Source organism: Falco rusticolus, chromosome 4, assembly GCF_015220075.1.
Source record: "Falco rusticolus isolate bFalRus1 chromosome 4, bFalRus1.pri, whole genome shotgun sequence".
In the NCBI taxonomy this organism is placed as follows: domain Eukaryota; kingdom Metazoa; phylum Chordata; class Aves; order Falconiformes; family Falconidae; genus Falco; species Falco rusticolus.
This window is the reverse complement of record NC_051190.1, coordinates 100,244,336-100,267,439: the sequence shown is the minus strand read 5'-3', so window position 1 is coordinate 100,267,439 and position 23,104 is coordinate 100,244,336.

Here is a 23,104-nt window from a genome sequence, read left to right as displayed (position 1 = left end):
AAAAACTACAAACTCAATCTCACTGTTCCCAGTGTCACCATGAGTTAATGTCCTGCTCACCAGAAAGTGAGCAGTGATGCTAATGCTTCTAGTCAAGCATGCTCTTTGCCTTCATCTAAGAGGGGGTGAACAACTCAGACATTCATTAGAGACACTCATCACTGTCACAAGAGGATGGCATTTCTTCCACACTGCTCTGCCTGCATCACAACAGCAATGGCCCACCGTGGTCCTCATCTTCCAGCAGCAAGAGGCTTTTGAATGTAACCCTGGCTACGGAGTCTGAGGGAGAGGCCAAAGTTGTGCTCTTGGCTCAAACAGCATTGCCCATATGCTGATAGCGTAGCACATCTGTGAGCGCTTCCAGGACTCAGGCCCAACACAGTTGTTTCTCACACAGGATTTCACCCAACCATGTGGAAGTGAGGTGCTACCACACACCAACTTGTTTTACCATCTGGACACTGCTGGAAGCATTTTGCTTCTCATAAACAGAGTGAGATCATCTTTCCTCATTAGCTAGGTCATTGAATGGCTAGCCAAGTTATCGTGCCGATTTATAACATGCACACTTCAATGCTTAATTGCTTCTGACCAATAGCTTTCAAATGACTAAAAAAAAAAAAAAAAACAAACCCTAATTTTTAGGTTTCTTTGCCGAAACCTAATTACAAATTACAAAAATGAGGACAGATCACGAATTTTTAGGTTTATTTGCTGAAATATGCCCCAAACTCATGTTCAGTGCTGCTTGGCAGTGTGAATGAGCACCAGGTCATTTACTCAACACTGATACTGATTGGCAGATCTAAGAGAAATAAATGCCCAGACTTTCCTGTTCGTTTCTTGCCACGTGGCAGGGCTCTGGCAGATGACTGTAATCCAAGAGAGGACTTGTAAAACCAGAAAGAGGGAGAAATAAAGGCCAGACACTCATGGGGAGCCCATGAGACCAGAGAACAAGCTGTTCTGCCAGTGACTCAGAAACAACCTCCTCCCTTAGGAGGCATTATGTGTTTTTTCTGTTAGAGGGCAGGATTTGGATTAATGAGAGACTTGATGGATATAAATAATAATATCGCTATTGGGAGCTTGCATAGTCAAGAAAACTGATCCAAACAATCAGTGAGTGCTCATAAAAATTGACAGCTCTTGAACTGAAGGAATGTAGCACTTGGAAAATTAGATCTCTAACCCTTTTTTCTATAGCAGGTGCAGTTGTTGGCATGCAGGTGGGAGTCAGTAGATGCCAGAGATGGAGCAAAGTGAGAATTGGGTTCAAAACTGAACATCACCAACAAGCCTGAGAGAGAGAAAACAAGTATGCCAAAGTGGGTTTGAGTGAGAAGATTTCAAAATACTTGTTAGTAGTATCAAAAAAGAGAATTTGACATACAAGTCCTCTCCTCCTCTGGTCTTTGAGGCCAAAACTTTGTATCTGCAGTGTTACGTTTTACCCTATCGGAATTGCAGTAGTGCAGAATTGTATGCCATGACCCTTCCTTTTGTCCTGCCCTTCTTCCACAGCTGATGAAATTTCAACCTATATGGATAAACAGTAATTTAGAGATCAGATCTGCATAATCCTAGTTCCCTTCAGTGCATGGACTCAGAAGGAACAGCATCATAGGTGTTGTTACTTTATCAGATGACCTAGGTAAAAGCTGGGAGTGCTGTGGAGGGCATAGCTGGAGGCAAATGAGGGGAAACAGAACACAAATCTGTAGGAATTCAGTATTTGTTTGTTCTGCTCATCGTAGAGCAATGTGCCTACCTGAGACAACACTTGCAGCAAGCTTCAGCACCAGGTTCTGCTTTGTGATGATGGAGAGACCTAACAGCAGAATTTCCCTATGATATTTGAAAGGTTAAACAGGTTTTGTTTCAGAAACAAGGGGAAGTATGACAAGTATTATTATGATTAATAGGTGTTGTTATATTGCCTAGATGTATTGTACCTAATTTTAGCCAATGCACCAACTCTTGGTGCAGTCACAATGAAAATACACCAGTCTATGGGGAACATGTACAGCTATGAGCTGGGCACGTGAACTTTAGATGTCTGCAAATGTGGCTAATTGATTCTCTTTAAGCACTCTTTCCTCTCTTCTGCCTTCCAGGTTGGCCTCAAAAGCTGTGATCACGGAGTTATCTCTAGATGTCTGTGTCCAAAGTTTTGCCCTTCCGGTTAGTAATTTTGACCGGCTCTGCAGGATGATTGCAGTGTATCCTGAAAGCACTATCTTGACCACTAGCTGTTCTTTGCCCTAGCTGTGAAAGTACTGCTCAGGCACCCAGAGTTGCCCATCTCACCAAATGCATGTCCCAGTGCTGTTAAGATCTTAACGATCAGGTTGTAACATTGTGGGAACTCTTGCAAGACAGTCTCAGTGTTAGTGAATGTCCATGCATCACATACCCAGAATCCAGTACTGGCAGCATTTGCAGAAGCTGGGTTAGGCAACTCTACAGAGCCTAAGATTACCATCTGGGGACGAGAGCAGAAATAACAAGCATCAGACACGCAGTCATTTTGGCTGAGCCCTGAGTCCTTCATTCATTCCAAAGACAACTTTGTAGATGACTAAATGACAGGTCTTGTTCTGAAATGCAGCAATTATTGCTGATTTGTAGGAATGGTACCAAGACTGATGAGCTTGGCAACTGCTATTTAGCTGGCCTTTTCGGGAGATTGTAACACTGGCCTGGGGGAAAACCTGCTTTTTTCGTACTAATGGTTTAGGCTGAGCTCCTGGGTGATGCTACAAAGTTGCCTCCTAAGCATGCGACAGTACTACAGTCACCAACAAACAGGAGTTTTAGGATGATCTCTTCAGTGACCCTTGCAGCTGGATCTCACCAGCTGTGGATGAACCAATGGCCACTGTCACTGCATGTCACAGTCTGAGAAGGACAAGGCAAGGCGATTGAAAACATGGGGTTTGAGAGAGGGGATAACCACCTGGTTCTGTCTAACACTGAAAACCTGCTGTTTTGCTGACATTCAGGTTTCTACACCATGTATTGCTGTGTCTGTTGGCGTGGTTCTCACAGATGCTTAGACTGAAATGGACCGCTACAGTCAACTGGTGGCTGTCAACAACCGCATAACCTGGGCCAGAGTGTTTAACCCACAACCTTGCCTTTGCTAAGCTGATCTGGGCTTCATTCCTGTGGGGTGGGAGCATACCAGGACAGTCCTGAATGAATGGTGACTTTCTTCTCCAGCTGGTGCATATCGTTGTGAGAAAGCAATCAGACATGAGATTTCTCATCAAGTCACCAGTTAGGGTAACATATCATACAGGTGCTAAGCAGTCTGCATGTGTTGTTCTTTGTCTAATTCCGTATTTTGCATCTTACGGTAGTCTAGCCAGTCAAGGTGGGAGTTATCTCACCTGACATCAGATGACTCCATCTGAGCTGGCCTTTGTCATCAGTGAAGAGAAGTAGGTACTTATAAGGCATGAGTCATCTGCCCTCTTTTAAATGTCTGCATTGGGGTGAGATGACTCATGCCCAGTGACTACAAAGGAAGTTCAAACCGCAAGCTCAGATAAAGACATTTATATTGTGATGTCTACAGTTAGATGAGTAGAGCACTCTCCTGAATATCTCCCTGTGTCAGTGGCCCAGTCTCACTCCTGATCTGTCACTTGTAAATAAAACAACACATTTGCCAGGAGAATGATATAGTTCCCACCTACTTCAGTGGGCACTCTCAAACTGGAAATAGCCCAGTTTCAAATGAAGTGTTTAAAATATCTTATGGAAATGCCTCTTGTCCCTGACTTCTACCTAGCCAGCTTCTATCTTTTACTACTGTTTTACAATCACGTCTTCCTATTATTGTTTAAATTATACTTCTCCAGCCACCTTCTACTCCTGATGAGCCTCTGGGAGACCAAACAAAGCATGCAAGGAGTGGACACAGCAAAGAGAGAAGCTAAGACATTCCACTAATTCTGCCAACTGTATGAAATAAAGTGATTACCCAAAGGATATTCTTTCACTCTAGTGTCTTTTATTTTAAAAAAAAAATTAGTCGGTTTTTTTAAAAAATTAATAGTTACTTATGACACCAATACAGACTTCTCAAACAGAGTGATCTTATTGGGCAGTGTCCCTTTAAATTAGATTTTTGTAATCAAATCACTAACTTCACCAAGCAGCCCAAATCAATGCTTTGTACTAAACACGGACCCAAACCCATTAAGACCTTATTATTCAACCATGCACCTCCCTTCAGCTTTTATCTGCCCTCAAGTGTTTTCATAGTAAAGCAGGCTTTTTCTTTCTTTTTTTTAATTAGCTCTTGTGCCCTAGAGTCTTTTATTTGATTTTCCAGTATCCAGGGAAGTAGGGGTTTTTAACTATTCAATCCTTGAATAGAAAATTTTGCCTCTTAGTTCTTCATTACCAATGGTAATAAAGCTTTATGGAAGACATTCTGGTAGTGCATAGGCAGAAGTGCACAAAGCAAAGCAGCTCTTCAAAGGAGCATGAACTCTGGTATTAGACTCTCATTCATCTAACTCACTCCTAAAGGACAAGTTAGCAATTCACAGGGGCACAGTTCACACATGTACATGAAGTGGCATGAAGAGCCCTTCAGTTCAGCAGAGCTGCTTGATCCCAGTGTCCTTGAGTGTGTGGAGCTTTATGAGTGGTGGTGGTGGTTTGATTTTATTTTGCCTTGACTTCATCCGATTTCATATGGAGAACTGGCGATGTGCTTAGCTGTTTCTCTGTGTGTCATGGGAGACCCAGAAATGATTGTACAAGGATTACAATTATTGTGCAAGGAGCAATCTGAATGTTTGCTGCCTTCCCATGTATGCTGAGCAATCTGTGACTGCTCACCAGCTAGCAACGTGCAGTACCATGACTACTGAGGTGTACGTCTCCATATAATGGACGCTGCACCTTCGCTACTTAATTGTGGTGTATCTCATCAATAGTATAAACAATGTACACATAACCATAATTTGAGGTACATGTAATCAATGGACATAAGTATATGTATTGTGCATTGTCTTACCCACTGGAAACATTACATGCACCTATTCAGGAACTGTAATTTTATTAATGAGATAAGGGCGTTGGAGCATACTGTCCAAGGGACTCCTCAAAGCTGAGTCCACATGCTGGACACAATTGATGTTAGCAACTGGTGAATTTGTATCATGAGCACCACCCAGTAAGAGCACAAATGAACTCAGAGCAGCTCAGAGGAGCATCAAGGCAAAGGGGCTCATCCCAGCATGCTGTGATCAAGGCAGAGGAGTTTATCCCATGCTGCAGCAGCCAGGCCTTCCAGCAGCAGAAGGGATGAAAGATTGCTGTTGCCTTTGCTATTATTTCTGTTGTTTGCACAATAAACTGGTGAACCAGACTTGAGTGCTGGTGCAGACATTGCATCTTCATGGTGAGGAACAGGATGGCGCTGAGCTGGGTCAAACAGACACACCCTTGGTAATTTTCCATTCTGGCAGGTAACTAATGCATCTGTCTCCTTTCCCTTACCAAAGGCTTATACTTTCCATATTTCTGTGCTCAGCTGGCAACTGCCAAAAGTCTCTGTACCTCACTGAAAAGCTGGGATGTAGAAATTATGGAGGCTAAAGCTTTCAGAAGAGAGAAGTGCAGGAGCCAGAACAAGGCATTGGGGAAGTTTTACCTCCGATGTTTTCAAACTACACATCATCGCGTGAAGAAAACTCAATGCGAATTGCCAACCACTTGTTTTCCGGAGCGCAAGGCTGTTTCAAGCAGTAACTTCAGAAGGAAACTGTTCTGTAACCATTTAAATGTCTATGCAAATTATTTCATTTGGTGATTGTTTTGCTCCTGCTATTGAGTTCATCCCTGTCCTTCCAAAATCCGCAAAGCCTGGGAATTTCAAGATTGTGCACTGTTTTGAGGAAAACCACAATAACAGCAGTCCAATAAAATGGAACAGGTTGAAGTAGTGTAAAAAACCTGAAATTGCCAGAAATGGCTGTCAGACAGAAAATTTTGCCTTGCTTTCTTGGTCCAATAGGGTCATTTTCAAAGTTAATTGCTTCTTAGAATAAGCGTGTCAGAAGCGAGCCCCAGACCAGTATGGAGGGCTCTGAACTGTGTATTAATTTTCATACTTAGTCTGTATGTTTTCATATTTAAATTGGGTTGCAATAGAATTCCTGATCCGTCCTGCCAGGGCGCTCCCAACAAAAGGAGACTTAGGGCAGAGCTTAGCACCATCCTACTCGACACGTGGGTTTGGAGATACGGTTTCCTTCATTCTGTGTCATCAGCATGGGAGATAATTTCCCCTACAGTTGTGTGTGCTTCTCTGCCTTGCAATCCTGCAGGGTCCACACACATGGGGGATCGGGCTGGCCCCACAGGCAGATGGCTGTCTTTGCAGCAGCCTGCAGGTCCTTCTCTTGCAGCTCTCTGATGGGACTCCAGGAGCTGTGGCTGGGAAGAGGAGGATCATAGACTAGCTGCGCTGTGCTTCAGCCTGCTAGAGTGACTGCAGCTCAGGAGAAAGCCTGGCCATCTCTTCCTCAGATCTCAGTAACCCGTCTGGCTTAGGTACGCTGAGCCCACAGGTCCACCCTTGAAAACCTTTCACAAGAAGAAGTAATCTGCAGCAAACCACCTGCTTTTTGGCCTTCTATGCTTTTCTCTACGGGAGTGACTTGAATAAGCACCCTTTAGCCTTCAGCTGGCAGCAGGCAGAGCTGGCCAAGCAGCCTACAAGGAATGTGGACTGAAATGCTGGTCTTTGTGGCCAGGTCCACCTTGCGGCATGGCCACCCTCCAGACCTGACTCCCCTGCAAGGGCATGGACTTAGCTGCCGCAGCTGGTGGGATCCCTGGTGTACCTGATACACTGAGGCATGTCGGCAGCATGGACTGTTCACAAGTGGTCAGAAGCTAAGCAGGACTATGCTTAGAGATGTTTTTTAGCAGAGCAGACAACATGACGAATAAAACGGGATTTTTACCCATGAGCAATGCACAGCCTGCTGGCTCTGCCCCTTGGCCTGCACTGTGACCCTGCGTGGCTTCATCCCAGCTTCCCACCTTCCCCTCCATGTCTTGTAGTGGTGCTGGAGTTGAAACAGTCTGGGGAAGCAATGTGAAGTGGGTGTTATTAAGATTTGTGAAGGATGATTACAGGTATTACAGGAGACTGTGAGGAAAGGACCTGTGTAGTGACAAGGTTTTCCTAGCAGGTTTTCTTCTGCAGTGAGACCCCAAGTCCAGCACCACAGGGGTTAATGGAAACGTGGGGTTTTTGCAGATTGCATCAAGAACTGGTTGACAGCTGCTGCAAAACCAGTCTATATGGTGCCTGGCCTGTCACCCACAGGTGGGCACACCATCTCAGCTTGTGGTATATACCATCCTCAGAAAGCAGGTATCTTTTTGTTCTTTGTTTTCCCATGGCTGTCAGGTTAGTGGTGGATTTTAGCATGTTGCCTCATCTGGATCTGTGTGTTTCTGATGCGTACAGTAGGCCAAGCCAGGCTAGCTCATGCTGTGCTGGAAAGTAACTGGAAATTCCCGGAGTGGAGTGTCCCTGGTGCTTGCTCCTGCCTGTGCTGGGGGTTCCCGACCCCTTTGTCATTACACCTTACCTACTCGTGTGAACGCTCCCCACCCTGGTCAAGTCCAATCAAGGCTGTCCAATCAAGTCCAATTAAGCATAAATCACACATCTTTGCTAACTTAAGGAAGACATGGGGGCACAGCTTTCATAAGTGTGTGAGCCAGGGATTTCATGTGCTGCGTGTCCTGAAGCTGGATGGCTGGCAACCTGATGAATATGCTGCTCTTAAATATATGTGCCATGAATGGCATTTTTAGTACAGATGATTTGCTTGGGACATTGCTAGCTGACTGAAAGAGGAGTTTCCCTTTGTAGACAGACCATGGTTAAGAGCATGCCAAATATGCCAGGTATGCTAGCTATCAAAAACAAATACCTAGCTCTTATGAACTGTTTAGATCATTAGCACATCTAAAAGCACCTCAGGAAATAGGACTGCCTCAGGCCTTTAGTAGCCATCTAGTCTACCCTTATGCCCCAAGGCAGATTCAATTAGATGTAAACCATTTTTGACAGGCATTTTCCTAGTCTGCTCTTAGAAACCTTCAGTGACAGAGATTCAGTAAGCACCCCAGGCAATCTCTTCCAATGTCTCACAATGCCTGAAGTTAGGAAACTTAACTTTCTGGTCTAAGTCTCCCTTGCTGAAGTTTAAGTTCACTTCTTGTCCGGCCTGTGGTGGAAAGACTATTCCCTGCACATCAGCAGCATGTTTGAAGGCTGCAGTCCTCATTCTTCTCAGGCTTCTGTTTTCCTTTCTCCTCTCACTGAGCACTGTGCGTTTGTGCAGTCTTTTCTCACTGGTGTTATCTAGACACCACTCCTCTCTTCATTCATTGCTCTCCCCTGAACTACAGAAATATCTCAACTGCACTTTTTTTGGTGTGCTGTTAGATGCCAAATACAGGACTTCAGCAGCTCTCTGGTGCTCACAGTGTATAATGTACGACACTGTGTGAATCAAGTGTCTCCCTTTTTTCACCGCAGCATGGTGTTGTTCATGGAGGTTAAATTGGGAACCGTCACCCTTAGGGCTTTCTGCAGAGCTTCTGGTGGGTGGAAGACCAAGAGCTACAGAAGTGAAATGGCTTGTGCAGTCCCCCTCCAGCTCAGAGGCAGAACTGGGAACAGGCAAGAGGAGGTTGCTTTTAGAGAACTGTGTGAAAAGCAGGGAAAGGACATGGGAATGCAAGTGGCAGAAGTTCAGAGGAAATGCAAGTGGCAGAGGTTCAGAGGAAAGCCCGCAGGCTGTCTGTAGGAGTTCTCATTGTCAGAGCTGCAGCCAGGTCTCAAACCACCCTCCTGCACCCCAGCCCAACATGGAGCTTTCACTGTTTGCTCCAGACAAAACCAAAGCAGCTATTCCAACATTTGCAGCTTTAAGAAGGCTGCGAGGTGATGAAGGCTGAACAATGTCACACTAACTTGGGACCTTGGCTCATTCAGATACACACCTGGAGTCCTCCATGGGTGGTTTTCTGCCATGCTGGAATGGGGTTCAGGATTGAAACCAGCCAGCAAAGCAAACATTGCCATGCTGTAGGGGCATGGCAGCCCTGACTCACCTGTCTCTGCTGCGCTGTTGCAAGATGCATGGCTGAGCGCAGCCCCCTCCATCTGTCACTGACACAGTGCTAGGTTGGGAGGTGCAGCTCTGAACTTGGAGAGTTCACAGCAGTGTGATGACAGCACCAGCGCAGGATCAGTGTGCAGGATGGATGCCGATGCATGCAAGAGTGGCAGGATGGGGATGAAAAAGCAGGACCCAGAAAGTTCTGAGTGTATTGCTCCCTTGTTATCAATTCCATTTGCATTAAGAAGGCAGCTTTTTTTTCCTAATCTTTGCCATCGCAGAGCATATTTCCTGACTATTTCCTTCTCCCTTTGTGCGGCAAGGAGTGGTCCAGTCAGGTAAGCTGCTGTCATTGAAAGCCAGATCACTTGGAAATGAAAAAGTCTGGGTTTGAAGAAAGCAACCTTTTATTTTCCCTTAATGCCCTATTGTCTGGCAGGCTCTGACAATGCTCAATCCCATGCGCCCAGCATCCATGTCTGGAAGGAAGGCGTAACCTGGTGAAAAGACACACAAGGCTGTCATCTTGGCTGCAGAGAAACAAAAGCTCCAGGAGGCACTGCTGTCAGGAGCAGAGGGGATGTGGAGCCTTGCAGCTGTCACGCTCCAAGTGAAGCTGCCTATTCACTCACTGCCTGCCATCCACGCTCATCAGGGCTCCAGATATTTTCCCCTCCCTCTCCTTGTCATTGATAAGCCCCCAGGGATACTAATGCCATACCCCCTCCTCAGCAGCATGACCAAGAAGCTCTGTTCTGAGCTTTGTTTAGTAGGAAGCTTCATACCACTAATTAGAAAAGATTAGGGGTTTGGTTGGGTTTTTGTTGTCTGTTTTATTGTGGGTCTGCAGCGGTGAGCCCCCAGCAGGGTTAATTATTCATGAATGTTCCACAGAGACCAGGTCCTGTCAAAAAATGATTAAGCCAAAAGCATGCTGGCTGCACTGTTCGGCTGTTGTGGCAGTCGTTCGCACTGATTGCTGGCAGAGCAGGATACAGCCCTTATTTGAATAGGTAGACTACCTAATTGCCTCCTCTGGGAAAAAAAGGCCCTTTCCAAATCCTTATCTCTTTGGAAAATAGCAGACCCAAAATAGCTATTTATATCTGTATAAAAATACATACACAGTTATTTACATGACTGTAGTTAATGCATACACACTGGCATGTGCATACATGCACTAGAGAAATGTGGTAATGATGTCTTGAATATCTTCTGCACGGTGCGAGATGTGGGCAAGCCGGTGCTATGGTGGCAGGTGGATCTCACCAGACATCACAGAGAAGACAGCTCAGTACAGATGTGCAAGGAGAGAGAGCCAAGTAGCTGGTTACTTTCACACTGGGCCCTGATGGACAGTCCCTGCCTTGCTCCCTCTTTGCTATACCACGGTACCATAGAACTTCTCTCAGTCTGTGGTCCCATGGGTCAGCATCTTTGGGAAGGGGCAGGAGGGAGGGTGATCACTCTGTATTTGCAGTATTTTGCAGTATTTACACTCTAAAAAAAGCAGGAGCCCTGTTTACTGTGTGTCTTGGGGCACTGTTATCAGTACTTTGCCCACTTATCCATATTTCTGGGAAGGACTGAGACTGGTGAGTGGTGTGTCCAATTCAAACCTCTATCTCCTATCAAACACTCATATATCCTAGACACCTGATGTGGTGTGATCAGTGCCCTGCTGGAGAAATGGGACAGGATGAGGATGGATGAGGAGGGGACTCTGACCCAGTAACCATCTTCTGTTGTGCAGTAGGTGCTGACAACAGAGGCTTCAATATGTGATGGAGCGGTATGTTGTGAGTCCATCACTCTTTTGTTATATGAACAGCAGATTTTGCTTCCCTGGATGACAGGTCTCTCCAGTTCAGGACTCCATGCAGCTCCTGTTCTGATGGCTGCATGCAGCTTCTCCTCTGCCACTAAAACCAGAATAGGCTAAAAAGAGAAGGGGGGGGGGGGGGGGGGGGGCGGAGCAGGGCTACAGCCATTTCAGGTCCTCCTATAAAGCTGCTCTTCTACAAGTTTGCCTAGTTGAGCTAAACTTTGGAACACCCACATCCTCCTGTGTTAAATAACATATTCCACCATTTGAGTATGTTTTTGGTGAGGAAACACCTTTCAGTTATTTGATCCTGCCTCCTGCTAGTTTCATTTAACAGCCCTTACCTCCTGTATTGGAGGAGAAAGTTAAAACCTTTTTCTGGTTCTCCATGTCACTCATGACTTTACAGACCTTTCGTATTCCCCTCTGCACTTTCTCTTTTGCAAGAAAAAGAGTCCCAGAAACATTTATCAGTGTTAAGTTTTATCCACCATTTTATTGCCCGTTCGCCTTGCGACTCTGCATTTGGCTTTCATTTTCTTACATTTATTAACTTGAACTTTCAGAGCCAAACAATCGGTATGTCCTGGAGCCCTAGCTCATGTACACCCCAAGTGACAGTCCTTCTGCCATGTTGGAAAGCCACTTCAAAGCAGACAGCCTTGGATCTGATTTACAGTGTCCCCAAGGAAAGCTTAATTTGTAACTGTCCTGAACAGAAATTCCTGAAGATTTCAGAAGCGGCTAGACCCAGTCTGCTGGCTGAGCCTCACACCTTAAAACAGAGAGGACCCACTCCTGGTAGCTGATGCCTTTGGGAGAGGTGCAGGGCATTGGCTGACATAACTGGATGCACGTTCTGCTCGGCTGCCATGCAAGGATGTGGGGGCAGAGCTACGTGAGGCATGCTGGATCTTGCCTTACTCCTGTTTTCAGAGGAAAGAGGCTGCTTTCCGCACTGCCACCAGTCTGTGGTATTTAAAAGCCTTAAAAGTCTGGTAGCAAAGGGCAGCTGCCCATGGGTTAGATACAAAAGTAATTTGTTTTGACCTGGAATGCAGTTCCTCTGTTCCTAGGTGTACAGCATCATGTGCCACCAGAGCAAAAGGAAGATGCATTTGTGAAAGCCTATAAATAAAAGCTTTACAAAATAGGTGAGACTTCTACACTTACGTGAGCCTCTGCTTCTCTCTGCAGTAGACATATCTCTTATGTGCCCAAAAGATGGGTGAGGTGAATGAGGTAAATGCTGAGCTGTGAATTCCTGAGCCACCCAGCCTGTTACTAATTACCATGATTAAATATTGACACAGTGACTGCACACAGGGCTCCCAGGCAGAGACCAGTACCCTGCCATGGCAGCAGCAGAGAAATCCAAAGAAATAGCTCCCTGAGCACCTACACTGCAAGAACCCAATCCATCCTACCATTAACGTCCCCTGGGGACTGCCAGCTTGTGTGAGAGCTTGCACAGCTCTAGCAAGGGGCTGCTGGGGCTCGGGAGGTTTCTGATTCAAAATCATTGCCTTTGGGATGCCCCTTGCTGCAGTCTCCAGGAGCTGGTAGGGCGAGAGGGGTGAGGCAGTACAATGGGATCTGCTTCCCTGTGGCAAAGAAAGGTTATTAGGTTGTTACTCAGAAGAAAAGTAGGGTCCTGCTGCTTGGCTGCCAACCCCAGGGCATCCTCAGGGAAGCTCCCAGACTGACCTCACAGCTCCGCTTGGCTGCCTCCCTGTACGCCTGCACAGGCACGCCATTGAGCATCTTATGCCCTGCTTTTTCACGAGTCCGGGGTGAGAGATTATGGCAAAAGCCTATAAATATACACTTGAGGTTGCCCCTGCTCAGGAAGCCTTTTAATCATATGTCTTGAGTTAAGAGTGTGCTGCACAAGGATGCACAGACTCACCCAACATGGGAAGATTTTGCCCAAGAAAGACTCACCGCTAGAATGGGGAATGCAGCTCTTTTTCCCCTCCCGTCCTGTTCCCCAGTGCTGCTGGTTAACATGCTGGGCTGTGTGCCAGGGGAGCAGATGCACTACTGCACGGTTTCTCCTCCCCATATTGTGGCCGTGCCCAGTACTGCTTTTGCCCATGTTCATTTTTTAATACAGCAGCTGAGTTGGCCACAAGCAAAAAATTAAATATGATCCCTTGCAATTGCAAACTGCCCAAAGCCATGTGCAGCCCTGAGCTCCTTCTCCTCTGGGAACAAGGAGCAGTATCTGCAAAGCTCTCCTGTATCCACTACATCCACCAGCCAAAACTCCATTCTTTCTTCATCGGATCTTCCCCCTTCATCTCTTGAAATCATATTGGGCAGCTGCAGAAGCCAGGATGAGTCTGCACCAGGCTAGTACTCTTCAAGTAGCAGAATATTTATGTTCTCAGCTTGACCTTGCTCTCATACTAAGGTTTTTTTCATGAATGCTGCCTGTCACTTGTGTTAAGAACAGCCACTACTCATAATTTGAAGCTGTAAAGAGCTTTTGCTTTGTAGGTGAGATTTCTTGTCCCGATGCTGTGCAGAAAAGTGCTTTCCAGGAGAAATACTTTATTTCAAAAGTGATGATAGAAGTGGTAGCATTTGATATTACATTTTCAGGAAAACACTGAAGAACCCCTCAGGAGCGGCAAGATGGGGGGAAAGAGGGAAGAAGTTATGCTGCAGCTCCTTTCCCCATGGGGGGTCAGAAGCTGAAAAGACGGATGGAGGCAGGGGGCCAGAGAGAGGACTAAGGTACTTGCTTGCAGTGATTTTTTATCCCCTTTTGGTGTAACCTGTGCTGAGGATAGCTCACGTTAAGAGCTAGTGGCAGCCCTGAAAGGCACTCACAGTACCTCCTTATTTGGGATGGGGAGAGGAGAAAACAGGACATGATATATTTCTTATGCACCCCAGATATAATCAACAAGCTGGTAATTACCAGGCTGTAGCATATACAGCTGGAGCATACATGACTTATATGGGAAACCGTCGTTTAAACAAAATATCCAGGATGATACTCCTTTGGCTTGTGGTTCGCCTGTGCTTTAGTATGAGTCTGGTATCTTTCAGTTAACCAGAGCTGAGCTGCTCCTCTTGGGGAGAAGCCTGAGCCACCCAGCCAGGTTTGCACGTGGGTTAGGAGCGGGGTCAGGGAAGTTGGGTCTTGTTCCTCTCCACCTCAGACTTGTCCCCTGGCTCCAGGGGGGCTTCTGGGGCTGAGGAGGTCCCACACATCTGGCCTGATTTATTTGTTTTTTAGCAGCAGAGAGCTGCTCAGTGGCCAGCAGTGGGAGAAAAGCTTATCCAGTGGGAATGACAGAGATGGTGACATGGGGGGGAGACACACTTTGTCCTGATTTATCCAGGTTCTTTTGTGACCTTGAGATAACCGAAAGGAGTTTCAATTCTGTTCTTCCACTTTTAATGACATCTTAATACTAATTAATTAACACAGTTGTGCATTCTAGTACTTGAACGTTCATTGTTATTTGCGTGTAACCTCAACCAGCACTTCAGGGTTAGCTGCAACTCAGGATGACCGTCCTGGCCCACAAACAAACAGAAGTGAAGGAGGTACAGGAGAAGTGACACACCGCCATCTTAGGCACTCATTTGACTCACATCTCTTTCAGCAGTGGCTGCCTCCCTTGTTATTCCTCACCCCTTAGAAACATCCCTTGTTGCTCCATCAGCTCCTGATCTGGGGCAAAAAGGTGAACCAGCCTGGGTTAGAAATAACACAAATCAAGTCTCCAGTCCTGTTCGTTGTGGGTCCTGACCAACAGTCTCATTGGCACAACTGAGAGAGCAGAGCTGAAGAGAAATGAATGGCCAAATGCAGAATGAAGTCCCGCTTGAGCTAGACCGCTCCAAAAATGTGCATGCCATCCAGGTGCTATCGTCTGCTAATGCTGCTGCTGCTGCTGCGCATACAGGGGCTGCCTATTGCACACACTCTTCAAAATCTGTTTTGGCAGTGCAGTGGTATATGCACTTTAAATACTGACAAACAGCAACTGCTATACATCTACTGACGAGCTGAATGTGTAACGGAGAAGGCAGCAGTTCAAATGACAGTCACAAGCCTTGCTGCTGTTGGATCCCCAGTGACTCTTTTTCCTAGTTCCTGTTTTCTCTGGCTGTATTTCCATTTCATCTATTAAAATGCCTAACAAAGAGCTTCTACCCTTATTTATGGAAATTTGTCGCCAGAACTTTTATTACTGAAAGAATAGCATGGGTTAAATACAGCTGATCTGAATTTTCTGATGAAACGCACCCAGATTTTACTCTCTTCTTGAGAATAGCTAGATACTTGGTGGTAACTTACACCTCTGAAAATCAAGCACCTATCATCCACCTGCATTTTTTCAGCTTTCTTTCAAATCACCTTGCTCTCCTGCTTTCCAGTGCAGAAACTTGGAATACTTTTTCAGCTTGTAAAAACTGTTCATGGATTGGTATAGGGTGTGAGCTGCGACAAATGTCCCGGGCTATTTGTCACTTCAGAAGCCATCAGTCCAACAAAGCCAGAAGCTGGTGTTACATTAAGGCATCTACAGCACATCTGCTCCTATAAATACATCATTTACAGCGGAGACCTCTATGGGTTGTCAAGGGGCAGGCTTGTATTTATGGCACCCATCGAACAAAAAGAGGGAAAATTAATTTCCTGTTTTGAAATGAGTCTCAATTTTATCAAAGGGAAAACTACAACATGAAGCTGACTAGCTGCCTGCAATTTAATGTACACAGCTTTCCTATTTAGCCATTAAGTGATTATTCTCTGCTGGATGGATGTATCATTCCTGTTAATGTTAATGATAGTTCCACATATGCCGTGATGGAATAAATGCCAAACTATGTGAACCATTTACTCCCTAAAGGGGAATGCAACTCCTTCAAGCAATGCAGGAATCTGCCAGCAAAGTGATGGGAGCCTGGGAGGAGTAGAGAGAGCTTCTAGTGAGGCTGAGAAGTAGGGATGTTGCTTGGCCAGCTTTGGCAGCAAAGCCAGCCAAAGATGTTCCCACTCATCCTGTCCCCATCCCTGTCCCCTTGTGCTGTTGCCCCCTGCTCCCCAAGCTGAAGCAACTGTAAATGAGCTGCTAGCATCACTGAGGTTTAAAACAGCCCTTCAGAAGGAACCAGAAACCTCGATGCCTTCACTGTTTTTTAACCAGCTCATTTCACAGAGCACTTCTGCAGACAGTTGTCCCAGAGGCACCAGGAGCAGCAAACTGTGGCCAGAGGCCAGGAATGAGCAGTTAGGGCAGGGCTGGGGAGAAATCTTCCTACGCTGGCGTAGGAGGGGGCAGGCAAGTCGGAGGATGTGGAGTCATGCCGGGGTGCCTGCTTTGGCACACGGTGCATGTCTGTGCCACCTCCGCGCAGTGACACTGGCTCACAGAGCTGTGGGTGAGCTCTGCCTCCACAGTGGCTTGCCCAGCTGCTGGCTCCAGCAGGTTTGGTCAGCACATGGCTTCTTGCCTGAGCCTTTGCCCAGGCTCTGAGGCAGGCTGTCCAGTCCTCCTGGATCACAGCCAGGTCATTCAAGGTGCATCCCTGTCATCTGCGCTCCAAGGCACCTCTGGGGGTCATGTACACATGCCAGGTCAGCATGCCAGGGGACTCCATGACACAGCAAATCCTGAAGACAGAAGAAAAAGGCTTCACCAGAACATCTTTAGTTCTTTGTGCAGCCTTAAAGCAGTTGGTTCGATGGACAAACAGAGCAGGAGCTGGATGAAAATCAGCTCTCAGATTCACCAATCAAGCTGAAGAGGAGGCTGGGATTTCGCTCTTTTATGGGGCCCTTGTAACCACTGAGCTATATCAGCTAAATCAGCTGCTGTCTTTTCACACAGATTTCACATCTTAGCAAGTTTATCAGTAAACAAGGCCAGTGGCACTATTTAATAACCTGAGCACTACCTTGCCAGGGGTTCAGAGCCACTGCAGAAGAACTAAGCTTGTCCTGCCCAGCATGTTCCCAGGGGATGCAAACCCAGTGGGTGTCCCCAGTAACAGCCCACCTGCAGACCTGGCATACTTGACTCCCTGCACTTTGCCATCAAACATGTATTTCTTTGAGAAATGAAGAAGGTACTTGAATTTCTGAGGTAACCCTCATGCCATTAATGCAAGAACACATTATGTGGCATTGAAGGAATGCAGTCACAGCACAGGAGGGAAATTAAATTAGGCTTTTGCTGCTTCCACATAGCACCAGTCACTGGGTCAAGTTTTTTACTCCCCATGTAGGGTTTTCTTCCATGGGTGAGTCAGGCCAAATTCACTGGAATGGAGTCTCTTTTACTGGTACCAATAGGATATGAAAGCGAAAATAGTCAGGAGCGTCCACATTGCACATCTGGCAGGTCTAACTCTCCTCTGTTATCATGGCTAACGAATCATTTTATGGGATATTGGGATTGCAGATTGGCACTAAGTACTGCTGCTGGATAAGAGTGGTGCATACATTTTGAGAAATGAAGGGTTAGTGACAGGCACTCGGCTTTAGCCTGCTGAGCAGCAGCTGCAAAAGCAAAGGAGAGCAGAGGTTCAGAGATCTACAAAACCACAGGAACTACCCATTGGCTTCAGTGGTAGTAGTCAGAAACCTGTTATTCATGTCTTCTTGTGTAATTTGGTTGCATGTCTAAATGTCTGATACAACAGCACATGTCAGGGCACTGCAGGTGACTGAATGACAGCATTTGGTCACTTTGCTTTGGTTGTGTCATCTCTCAGCACCATCACCCCATTAATTCTCAGGCCTCAGCTTGGGTGAGCACAGGGACCTGCAGGCCTGGGCAGGTCCCTTGTCTATGGGCAAGCCTTGCCGTACATTGTACAAACAACCCCGCCGCAGGGCCAGTGGGAGGAAAGAAACTTTATTAGGAAGGAAAACACGATTTTTATTGCTCTGAAAGAACAGTTGGTGGTGAAAGCACCAACAGTGTGATAACACTTACAAGTTTGTGAACCGTGCAAACAGACGTGGCGACAAGCTGTGCCAAGGATATGGGGGACTTTAGCCACAGAGCTGCAGAAGTGCCTCACAGAGCAGCAAAAAACCCTTTCTGTTCAGTGCCCTGGCTGGACAGGTGTAGAGCCAGTACCGTGACAGCAGGTTGCTGCTCTGTCACAAGGATTTTGGGTCCTGCTAATGCTCTTTTTGCAAAGGCAGAAGCATCTGAGCAACAGGGGAGGGGGCCAGGGCTGGACTGCAGCTCCCAGAGCCCAGGATGGTTGGTGCAGGTCAAGGCACCTCGCACCTCATGGGGGCATGGTGAGGAGGAAGGAGAGGTGCAGTGATTGCCGCTCAGAGGCACTGGCTACAGCCGTTTGCCTGTGTTTTTCCATCAGATGCTGCTATGTCTCCACATCCATTTCTGTTGCCTGCTCTGGCCAAGCCAGGCTGCACTTAGCTGTCACAAGGCCTTTTCCAGGCCCATCACAGATCAAACCAATACCTTTCTCCACCGGTCCCTTGCTATGATGCCCTCTTCCTGTTCTCAGTCCTCTTGTATGTCCTCTTTACCACTCCCTTTCCTTGTCTCTGGTATGCCGCCAACTCCCGAACCACAGTCCACTTTGAAGTGGAGTCTGTGACCTCCCAGATGCCTCCTCCTTGGCTCTTTGCCTCAAGCTGCAGCCTGCTGCCTGAGGTCAATGCCGTTGTTAGTCTGGGGCTAACTGTGCCAGCATCCCCCCTGTGAAGCAAGAGAAGTAACAAGCTGCTGTTCGTTGCTTGGTTTCCACAGTAACAAAGATGGTGCTTTTTTCCCCTCCCAAAACACCCCACCCCCACTCCCTCTTTCGAGATGCTATTGCCACCACTTCTTCTGTGTTTCTGAAGACCTCAGAGATGGCAAGTCTATCCCTAGTTTCCGTTTTGAGCTCTTTTGTGTGCTGGTGCATGAAAGCAGGTTCCCGGGGCCAGTTGTACACGCCTTTGCTGATCTGCTGCTATGCTGCAATCCCTTTTACACAGGATGCTGCATCGCACCAGTTATCTAATTAACTGCTCATATGTGCTTGGGAGGGTTCAGGGAGCGCTGATGAAGCCTGGTTAGCGATCACATTACCGGTTCTGCAGGTAACACCTTCCCTCCATTTTTTGGATGACACTACAAAGAAACTGCACATCGACAAAGCCTGAAGGAATTTAGCAAGAGCCTTGCTGTGGTAGCTCCCAGAAAGTTGCCTCCTGCTATCCCGCAGAGCTGGAAAAACATGCACCCATACACTGGGACTAGGGGGAAGGAAGTCCTGCCGCACAGTTTGAGAGGCCTCAGCAAGCATTTCATTATCTCACTTTACATCTTCAGCTCATGGTTTGTTGCATCTATAAAACTGTCTTGCCCTCAGGCTTAGACATTTCACAGAGGTGAGAAAGGGTCCAGGGTCTGTGCTTCGTAATTTAGGCTTTGCATAAATAATTTTGTTGCCGTCTGCTACACTGACTTCAAAAGGCTCAAGAAGGCTCAAAACCAGAGCTGAATTCATCAAGGTTAAGGCATTCACTTTCTGTAGCCAGCAGCACATGGAGGAGAGACGTGACCAGCATCGAGGCTGCCCACCCTAGGCACTGCCACCAGGAAGTCTATTGGTAGCTGGGTGACCCACCAGCAGCCTTTGTCATTGAGACATAAGCAGGGCACAAACTTGCACTCCCACAGCTCTGTGCTGCCACTCCCCATTGCTGCTACATGACTCACTGGCAGTTCAAAACCTTCCCTGATAAAAGGTTCTGCAGAAACAAAAAGAAATACAGAAAACAAGAAGTAATAGAGTAATTTAAAAACAGAACAAAACAAACAACAACAAAAAAAACCCAAAACCTTCAAGAAAAGCCAATACAAAAATTTCCTAGCTTTTATTAACCGAAAAGGACAGTGTGATGGGATAAAAACTGGCACTGATTTTCTGTGTGAATTACTGCATTTCCAGTACAACACGTCCTCCGGAACGAAGCTTGCAAATCTCGGTTCTCATCAAATGCTTTTGCTGGAGCTGAGTGTATGGTCCTTAAGGATGCAGAGGAAAACGGAGAGCCATGCTTGGAGGGTGGCCAGCTAAACAATAGGGAAAAGACAGCCAGAGCCCTGAGCGTGCTGGCCAGAAGAAAAACCGGGGAGAAAGGCATATTTTGCCAACTGCACTCCCAGTTACTTAGCCTGCAGCTGCAGCTGGGGAGGGGGCTAGTATGTAGGATGAGCGAAAGCTCACATCCACCCAAGGTAACTCATTTTCTCATTACTGAGAAATGTAATGCAAATGCTGACATTGCCCTGCAGGCAAATGCAGCGCTGGTTTGGGGTCTCCCGGGGCTGCTTGCTGTGAGACTGAGCATTTCCCGAAGCTGCCAGCAGGAATTAAGTTCTTGGTTTGGGGTCTGGCCCCTGGACTGCTAGCACATGCAGGGTAGGACTCACCATTTGTCAACTCCTCGGCACTCTTCAGCCTATGTCTGTGCCAGCGTCTTGTGCCAAACTCTGTCCCTCGTCTGGTACTGTGGAAAGCTGACTGGACATGGAGTGGCTGGCTGTGACTGGCTTGTCAGCCTCAAGTCATCTGAATGTGGCACAGCTTGGCTCCCTTACATGGCCACGCCAACCTCAGAAGCCGAGAAAGTCCAGGCAAAACCTAGCTGCACCTCCAATCCTGAGCAGGGGTGACAGGTCAAATGAGTGCCTGTGGGAGGTAGGTTGGCATTGTAAAGACCTGGGCATGCAGAGAGGTGACATTTGGTCACCAGCTGCAGCATGGCCGAGGCCAGCGTGGTATCAGGGAGGCAGCTCAAGTCTGAGATCACACTCGTGTGACTAGCAGCCATGCCACTGCAACGCTGGTGTGCAGATGCACGCACACAAAGCGCAGCTGCAGAGACACTTACTCTTATGGAACACTGCACTTGATGCAGCGCAGTCCAGCCGTGGTCCCAGGAGGGATGGGTACCACTGGGGCCAAGAGGTGTAGGCACCAGCTCCCACTGCCCCTACGCAGCTTTGATGATGCCAGCGCCCATCTTCAGGCTGCTTCTGCCCTCTCCTCCCTGTGGTCTTTCCCCAGGGCAAGGTCTCAGCCCACCCATCTCCAAAGCAGAACTTTTTGTCCCATGCACTGATTCCTCTCTTCCCAGCCTGACCCCTTCTCCAGCAGCAGCTGAAGTTGCAAGAGAGCAGAAGCAGGGTCTTGCAGGCCAGCAGCAAACTTGATTTTATCATCCCTGTAATGCTGCTAGCGGCTAAAGCGTCTTCAAAATTTAGGCTCTGCTGACCTCTAGGGGACTGCTACGAACCCAAAAGCATAAAGGCTTCAAGGCTCGCGGCACGCTCCAGCCCTTCGCACGCTCCTCAGGAGCCCTGTGGTGGCTGTAACATAGTTGACAGCCACTTGCGGGCCCTTTAGCACTACTAGAGGGCTGTAAATAAAAACCTGCCTCCGACACTACCTCTTCCATCACACCATTATAGCAGCAATACCTTAAGAAACGCGTACAAGCAAGGTAAGGGTGTTGTGGAGAGATACTACCTACTGTCAGGCTGCCCCATATAATCACTGCTTTTATTTCAGCGTGGAAAAAGCACTTGGGAGCTTGAGAGCTTTCACTCTTTTCTGTATCAATTTGTCTAATAAAAGGTATAAAGAACCTTGCTTTAGTGTCACAAATAGACCACTGCTCAGCGAAAAGCATGGATGTATACACCTAGGCATTGGAAATAACATGCTTTTTTATGGCATTTCGTCACTCACTAAACAACTGGTGGAAGCAAGAGCCTTGCCACAGAGAAGGAACATGAAGACTTGTAGAAAGCAAGCATAAAATCTGATGTGATCCTTAAAGCAGCACACAGAGCTGCTGAGGACAGGTAACTGCACCTCCCAGCTGACTCTGCTTGAGGACAGCTATGGTGGGAGACAAAGCGTTAGGCAGGAGCCTAGAGAGGCAACACAAACCGCACCTCTGATGGATCCATTCTCCCTGATACAAAGCCAAAACCTATTGTAGCCCTGGAATACACCAGTTTCTTGACTTAGGGAAGGCATGATGTAACTCTGGAGAGCTGGAGTGCAGACAGATCCAAACTGGAACAAACGCAATGTGCTTGGCAGAGTGCCCCCAGCTACAGCCACCACCTTGTGTGGGAGCTCCCCACCACAGCAGGGCAACTTATTGTCCCTGGGTTGAGATCTGTATTAGCAGAGAGCTGATGTCTAAGCTGTTTAAGTTCACTTGACCTTCTGACACAGAAAGTAGTCCATCCAGCAGACCTGAGTGGACAGTGGGTTCCAAGCAGCTGAACACACACTGGTGTTGCAGCACAAACAAACTAGTAGGCTGCAGCAAGGCTTTTAACATCAGTCAGACTCTACTATCCATACTGTTTCTCCTTCCTCCATCTGACCACCTCTCCCACACTCCTCAGTACTATTTAACTACTTAGCAAGAACAAGCTACAGCTGCACATCATCCATGCCAACCAAGCCTTCCCGGCAAGGCCACAGCTGCATATTATCAATGCTAATCAACCCCCTGCCTTCATTCCTCTACATGCTGGGACTGTCATCTCTTCCACAAACGCAGCTGTACCTGTAGCCAGAGCCTAATCGTCACAGGAGCTTCTACCATACACAAAAGTCTCTCAGGTTGTGGGGCTCATGTTGCCAGGACTGTGCACCAACATGAGGGAGTCAGACCTGGCAGGTACTCTACCAGCTGCAGGAACAGCTTTATAGACAATGCTGAGGGCTCTGGACACATGAAAGGGCACAAAATTGTCATGCTCTACTCAGAGCTCATGCCCCGGGAAGTGCCGAAAATACGACGCAAGTGATAAGTCAAAGCTTTTGCTCTTCCACGGGCTGGAAGATGTTATTCAGCCCACAGACAGAGGCTCATTACAAAAGGTAACAACTGACAGCGTTCCTTCAACTAAATCAGGGTAAGATGTCAAAGTGGCAATTAAAAGTGCAGTGTTTAAAGACAAGAGACAAATGAGCTGAACAGAACCACCAATTTTCATTTCAGCATCATTACATATCTGTTAATTAGAACAGATGTCTCCTTAATCTGTGCAAAACAGAAAAGGACCTGGGA